This window comes from Macrobrachium rosenbergii, chromosome 10, assembly GCF_040412425.1.
Source record: "Macrobrachium rosenbergii isolate ZJJX-2024 chromosome 10, ASM4041242v1, whole genome shotgun sequence".
NCBI classification, from domain to species: Eukaryota; Metazoa; Arthropoda; class Malacostraca; order Decapoda; family Palaemonidae; genus Macrobrachium; species Macrobrachium rosenbergii.
Window position 1 is genome coordinate 33321714 of NC_089750.1, and position 7802 is coordinate 33329515.

The 7802-nt window shown below is 35.0% G+C and overlaps 1 protein-coding gene across 1 annotated transcript in view; it reads right to left on the reverse strand.

The window, feature by feature from the left end:
• Positions 1-7582, reverse strand: part of LOC136842588 (prolyl 4-hydroxylase subunit alpha-1-like) — a 173574-nt gene extending 165992 nt beyond the window's left edge. Inside the window, exon 1 of the mRNA XM_067110136.1 lies at positions 7445-7582. The gene's annotated coding sequence lies outside the window, so the exon portion shown is untranslated. The remainder of the gene's footprint in view (positions 1-7444) is intronic.
• Positions 7583-7802: the final 220 nt, after the last annotated feature.

The following is a 7802-nucleotide window of genomic DNA, read 5'->3' on the forward strand; positions in this document are numbered from 1 at the left end:
TGGCAGTGTGTCTAGTGGGGAGGTGGCAGTTCATTGTGCCGCTGATAAGCTTTGTGTGGGGTACTATATGGAACGGCTCATGTACAAATGTGTCGGGGATCATAAGTTTTTTTAAGGAGACACCACCTGTTAAAAGAATCAGCTTGATGTGGAATGTACAGCACACACACACACACACACACACACACACACACACATATATATATATATATATATATATATATATATATATATATATATATATATATATATATATATATATATATATATATATATACTGTATATATATATATATATGTATATATATACATATTCATATAAATAAATGTACTGTATACATACATATATATACATATATAAAATGTACATATATATAAATAAATATATATATGTATATAAATAAATATATATATATATATAAATATATATATATATATATATATATATATATATATATATATATATATATATATATATATATATTACAGTGGTTAATAAATTCATTACATGAAAAAGATACGAATACAGTAATTCATCTGAGGATACAATGCAGAAATCATATATGAGCAGCTGTTCTCTAGGGAAGAGGTGATTAAATCGAACACAAGGCCATATGGTTCCTGTGATAAAAACTTATTCTAAGCTTTGTACAAATTCATTCTGAATATATTGCCTAAAGTTTGATGTAGTAAATTTGCATACTAAATATACGTACATAATGTAATACATCTGGTGCAATTAAATCTCATCTCCTTCAAGAAAATGAAAGGCTAAAGTTACAACCTTTAATTATTTAAAAGGCGTTTGAAACATATCACAAGATTAGGTAAAATTCCTTTTACATAATTTGAAAATGCCCTTCAACGTACTTTTATTATTTCCCTTTTAAAAGCAGAAATCTGATTCAGTTGCTTGATATTTACTGGCAGATTGTTCCAAAGTATTGGTCCCCTACCTGATAAAGAGAGAGAGAGAGAGAGAGAGAGAGAGAGAGAGAGAGAGAGAGAGAGAGAGAGAGAGAGAGAGAGAAATAATTCGTTTATCGCAACGCCCACAAAACGGAGATGAATAGAAAGGTTTCATAAAAGGAAAGAAGAAAATATTTTATTACAGCGCTTTTTCTTATGAAGACAAAGTTGAATAATAAAGAACCAGTTTTGATCCAAGACTCACAGAGAGCTGCTCCACCCCACCCTCTCTATCCATCCATCCATCCATCCAACCCACATCTGTCACTGTCTTCTTACATCTTTTCCCCATTCCCTTTCTCGGATCCTTTTGTTCTTTTTTTTATGAACATCTGGGAAAACCTCGAAGCGTGACCTTTCACACATAATGTCAAGTTCACTTTTGTGCACCGACAAGTATGCCTGGTAACCGAGCATTAAGTCGTGTATGTGTTCGTACTCAAGGTCACCTTCTGTAAAGGTGCCAGCAGTGACAAGGTCATGCGTGTTAAGTTTTTGTTTCAGTCTTGCAGATATGACAGTGAAACAAGGTACTGGTAGCTGTATTTTTATCATCTTAATTATATATGAAATGCTTTTCTTCATGAAAATAGCGGTAACGATAATGTCAGTAAGTTTGCATGATATACCCGACGCCAAAAAATAAGACCTTCCCAGTTCGATTTTGTGTCACTAAAATGGGAGTGTTTATAACACAGTTCGGTGCAACGTTGTGCCCTGAACACAATTTCAGTGGCATTGTTGCTTTAGGGAGTCTCTGACGGCTCTGAAACTGATCAGCATCCGTTATCAAGGAAAAAAGTTAGATATAGAGTGGAATTGAAACTTGATGTAGATTTTTCTCATGAAAGAAACAGATCTTTTAAAAACAAAAGTCAGGCAAGTTCTTTTATTTTGAATGTGAGTGTGTGTGTGTGTGTGTGAGAGAGAGAGAGAGAGAGAGAGAGAGAGAGAGAGAGAGAGAGAGAGAGAGAGAGAGAGAGAGAGAGAGAAACTTTTTCGTTGATGCTTGGGAAATATGGAGTACACTTCCCAAATGAATTCAGATATCATTAGCAATCTAAAACCAGAGAATGTTGGCAACTAAAAGGCAACAGGACTTTATTTTACTGATGAACAATACAATCATCGAGACAATGGTGAGTGTCATCCCTTCGAACTTGCAAACAGTTCATGAGTTTTTCATTAGTTCAAATCGTAATAAAAAACGAGATAATGTCAACTTTTATATTCATGGAAGTTAAAAATAAACACAAATTTCGATAATGTACTGCAGATACTTTCAAAGGATTGTGCTGAGGACTTTCTCTGGGCAGCACAACTAACTGCCTATCATTTGCAATGATCTTTACGTACTTGTTTTACTTCACCGCTTTTTGAAATATCTGTGTGTGTGTGTGTGTCTAGGCTACATCTGTGGTGGACTAACAAGATTGCCACTGGCCTCTTTTTGTCATAAAAATGTGGCCTTGTGCCAGCAAGTGCTTTTGCTCATTGAGGAGCAGGTTGGAGACCCTACTTGCTACTGGTGTTTGATCCTTGATTTTTTTTATCCTTTGTGACTGTCTGGTGCTTTTTGTAACCAGAAAATTCGGTCTCGAAATGCCTGGCCCCGAAATCCTTATTTGACCATCATACTTAATAGCTTACATGAGGACTTCGTATGTGTTTATGTTATGTTGTTATTTACGTTAATTTCACCTCGAATATATTTCAAGTTTTAGATTAGAATTAAAAAAAAAAAGTTCATCGACAATGCTAATCAATAAGGAAAAATACAGTAGAAATGGTTGTGCTATGAAAATCGGAAAATATATAAAGCCCGAGTATACAAAAACTATAGGATGGAGAAGCATCATGCCTATTGCTTTTCTGAACGAATGAACTTTGCCATCTGGGAAGTTTACCCAAAGTAGGAGCGAAAATTGCTTAAACAGAGATACAGTGAAAGTTCAAAGTGACGTAACTTCATCACAAGAGCGGCTTTATCGGAGGCTGTCAATGAACCTGATGGCAATGATAGAATGAGCATTCGATTTTATCTACGCTCATGGTCAGCAACAAATTTGCAAATCAAGCTATTCAAGACCGCAAGGTATTTGAAGTTTATGGTAATTTTCTGACAATTAGAACTCATTTATTTATCTGTGTTTTGCAATATGACGGTAGAATGAGCAGCGAAGAGAGGATTTTACATCTGCTTCCAACTAGACTATTGGAACTCGGAAGAAAAGATGGCACTTTTCAAATATTTCCCCGGAAAGGGTCCTAGCTCTTCTTTCTGCACGTTTACATCAGCGGAAAGTCTTCCTTCGAGTATTTATTCTATTTTATGGCTAAACTAACTTAATTTATATACATCAGTAATGAGACCCAGAGGGAAATTATCAAAATCAAGTCTGACGGAAGTCATGATTGTTTATAATAGAACATTGCAGCAATTCCAAATATTTTCTCGACTGCACACCATCTGATGTAGTTCCACCAGTTTTAAAGCATATAGAAAAAGAAGTGTGGTCTTGGTTTTGAACTGACTGCAACACAAATAATGATCTTTCCTTTAGAGTAGAAAAGCCCGTCGTATCATTCGAAGTTAGCCTTGCTCTTTAAAATTAACTTTAGTAAATCGGCCCAGTCAGAGGGAGGCGTTTTGCAAGAGAATTCCCGCTGTATCCTGTTTCATTTTAGCATTCCGATGCATCGCAAAAACATTGCGCTACTGTATAAGGTGCTGCTTTCTTCAAGACGTTCGACGATATTTGGTGGCAAGAGGAAATCTGAAAATCTGTATGTTCATCGATACACTTGAAAAGAAAGAGACACTTTTTGAAAGAGTTTAAATTTACGAAAAGAAAAGGTCACTTGAAAAAGAAAACATTGAAAACCTTTACTCACTTGTTGAAGACAAAGTACAAAACATATACATTGATGGCTTTTAACTAATCAAAGTAAATTTGGTCATATTTTTTATCTATAGAAATCTTCATATGACGAAATTCTCTAGAGATCCTTCTCCAGACGTAAAATGGTGAGGCCCAGGCTGCTGACTGTTTTTAGAATTTCTGTGACTATCCTGATACATCTAACCTGACCTATTCCTCGACTCATCTTTATCTTTAAGAGCGATAAAAAAAATCAAGTGAAATCAACATAACTGGTCGGGTTTCCAAATTTACCGTAAAAGGAGAGAACTGATCAAAATCCACTACAACAGTCAAAATCACAAGCCTTCGCATACGGCCACACCCACACACACAACATTTTTTCTTAATAATAAACGGCAACAAAACACGCCCATGTTATTTGTGAGATAGAATGCCTCATTGTTGACCACCGTTCACGACTTTTACAGAACACACTTAAATTCATTTGCCCCAGGGCCTAGGGCCTAGGGCCTCGGTGGATGTCCGTGAGTCGTTGTAAATTCTCTTGTATTTAACACGTGATTGGCTCTTACGTCATGAGAGGATGTTTTTAACCCTGAAAAAATTACACCAATTGGGATGCGATGCATTTGGGTAATCCCCGCACGTATACTCAGTCGGTTCAGTGAAGGCAAAACGAAAGCTAAATTTAATAAATCGGCGTTAATCGTGGAAAAATAAGATTGTGTATGGATAAATAACGTTTGGCAATTAACAACCACATGTAGACAGATGGAAATATCTCCTTACCTGTAATGCAGATTAAAAGATACCAAGATTATATGAACGTATATACAAGAGTTTATATATATATATATATATATATATATATATATATATATATATATATATATATATATATATATATATATATATATATATATATACATATATATATATATATATATATATATATATATATATATACACATATATACGTATGTGTATATACACACACACAATATAAATATATATATATATATATATATATATATATATATATATATATAATAATAATAATAATAAAAGGAGCCCATAAAAAGGTGCAAATGTGGAAAGTTAATGTTGACTGTAGAGGAGACAGTTGTTCTTCGAAATTATAGCATTAACACTCTATGTTTTGACCTTTTTATGGGCTCCTTTACTAGATGGAGTTCTGTTTTAACAGAAAATATTTCAGTCATATATATATATATATATATATATATATATATATATATATATATATATATATATATATATATATATATACACACACATATATATATATATATATATATATATATATATATATATATATAAATATACATATATATATATTGTGTGTGTGTGTATGCGTGATAACCAAGTGACCTCCTAACTTCTTGATTTCCTCACTCTTTTTGGATAAGTTTTTTGGACAGGCTCGTATACTAAATAGAAAATATTGGTAGATTTGATATATACTATATGTATGTGTGTGTGTATATATATATATATATATATATATATATATATATATATATATATATATATATATATATATATATATATATATACTGTAGATATATGATAGAAAAATATCGATCACATTCATCCGTTCAATGCGCCATTCTTGATAAAAAGACAGGCACAAAACTGACGAAGGTCATCAGAGTTGAGGTCATTCGCATACCCTGCCGGTGAGGTCACTCGAAGGATCTCGTAGGAGCTAATCCAGCCCGTGAGTAACGCAAAGGAAAACCAGTTCGTGCGAGTAGGAAAATGACTCGCACATCAAAAATAAACCTTCAGACGCGTTCGTTCGAGGAACCACGTCATAATGACGAGTAGTTGCCAAGAATACAATAGCGTTGGGTCAAAACAAAAACGAAAGTCGATATGATACGAAAGGCGGTTATATTTAGTGAAGACTCATATTATACTCATTTTGTCAAATTCGGAACTCTTATCATTACAGTTATGTCTTTTAGAAGATTTATTGATTTTTAAGTCTCAGTGGGAACAATTTGCCGTCAGTTCATGTAAAAAATTTTCAATAAAAAAATTAAAAATAATTTACCTTTAAATGCTATTGCTTAAAATGCCGAAGATATCTGTAACGAACCTGTGACAAAGACAAATAATCGTAAGAAATCACTCGTAATTTCATCAGTCTAGTTTCAAGGACTCACTGGAGTGCACGCGCTGTGGTAACGTTATTAGCAGCAAAGTCCGTCTTAAAGTCAAGGTTACGGAGCAGATGACGACGAAGTGCATTACTAGAGCATTCTAACAAAGCTCTCGGGGAGCTGCCTCCTTTCCGCTTCCAATTTTTTACATGACCACGAAGCTTTTAGCTGTGTCCCTGAATATATGCTTGAGGAAATTTACTCTCTCTCACTCTTGAGCCATATCACTTTGTCAATAGAGTAAGTTGCTTAACTCGTGAACAAATCGTTGGGTATGAATGCAGCTTACTGTTTTTTTGCAAGTGTCAGAATTGCTAATATGTCAGTCATTAGGCTTTCTCCCGACTTTCAACTATAAATGAAAAAAAGTAACAGCTTTTCTTTGAATGTCTGTATATACTGCATGTGTGGAAATTTCGTATATATTTTCCTGGAGGGATGTGCATTTAAGGATAACCGTTCAGAGAGAGAGAGAGAGAGAGAGAGAGAGAGAGAGAGAGAGAGAGACCCCAAAATAAGATTTTTGTGGCCAAAGGATAATAGGTACAGTTTATCACAACACAGTTGTGGCTGAGAGCACTCTATTACTTTTGCTATATAAAATGGTCGTTCTTTTTCTATAATAATCAGAAAGCATCACGATATTGTACCTCCAAAACTAGCCTTTCCATCATGAATGAGTTTCAGTTTTGCATTAGAAAGGCAAACGCATCCACGAACGCAATATCCACTAAATGCTTGAAATGTCACCCAGGGAAAAAATGAAGGTTAATATTCACGAACTGGTTACCACCTGGTAAAGGTTGTCTCAGTCCGTACCTCGTCTATGCACACCGCCTGAAATCTCATTAGCATACAAATCTAAACGACCGTCAAAAGGTAAAAACTTCTCAGGGTCGCTCTCCTACAGGGCTCTTACGATTTAAAACGCGTGATTGTAGCCATCTATGCTGCTCAATGTTTTTGTGCAAAGCCAGAAACTCAACTTTTTGTCAAAATGACAAATAGCTACCTTTCGAAATGCCATTTCGAGATCACTTAACAGTCAGAAGTTATAGTGGGCATTTTCCTTGGTAAGGAGTTCCAGTCATCCTAATTTCCGTGAGATCTGGAAGGATGTTCAAGCCACCATAAATGACAGGACAGTAAATCTCAGGTACTTTGTTTTTCAAATGACACTTTCTCATCAACGATATCTTAATCAGTAGTTGCAAACATACGTGATTTCAAATCTTAGATTATCCAATATTTTAGTAATGAAGTTGCATCAAATTGTGAATTCATTTTCTTGATGATTATAGCTAAATCAATATGCGCCTGCTTAAACTGAAGCAAAATAGCTAACCACATATTTACAACAGCTATTACTGACACAAACTGAAAATGTTTAACACTTTCTTACGGTCAAGTTGAGCGTCGCTCAGAAGGCGCAGGGTCTGTGGGGTCTCAGATGCGAGCCACGCTCCAAAACAGAGATCAGCTGAGGGAGATCGGGTGCTGGCAGCTGGATGCTAACATCAACACGTACTTGCCACATCATCTGTTGAGAGATAAAGACAACCATTTTTCCTCCTCTGGTAGCCGGCTGGCGATGGGGCGATTGTAAGTGCAAACGTGGATGAAATAATACAAAGAGCTAAATAAGACTGTGTGGAAAGTTGAATGATGGTCTATCGGAGCTATGATATCTTTCTCTGAGATACATTCAAACGGGAAGAACAGAGCAATCGACATATGAAATAGCCTGAATGTGTTTTGCC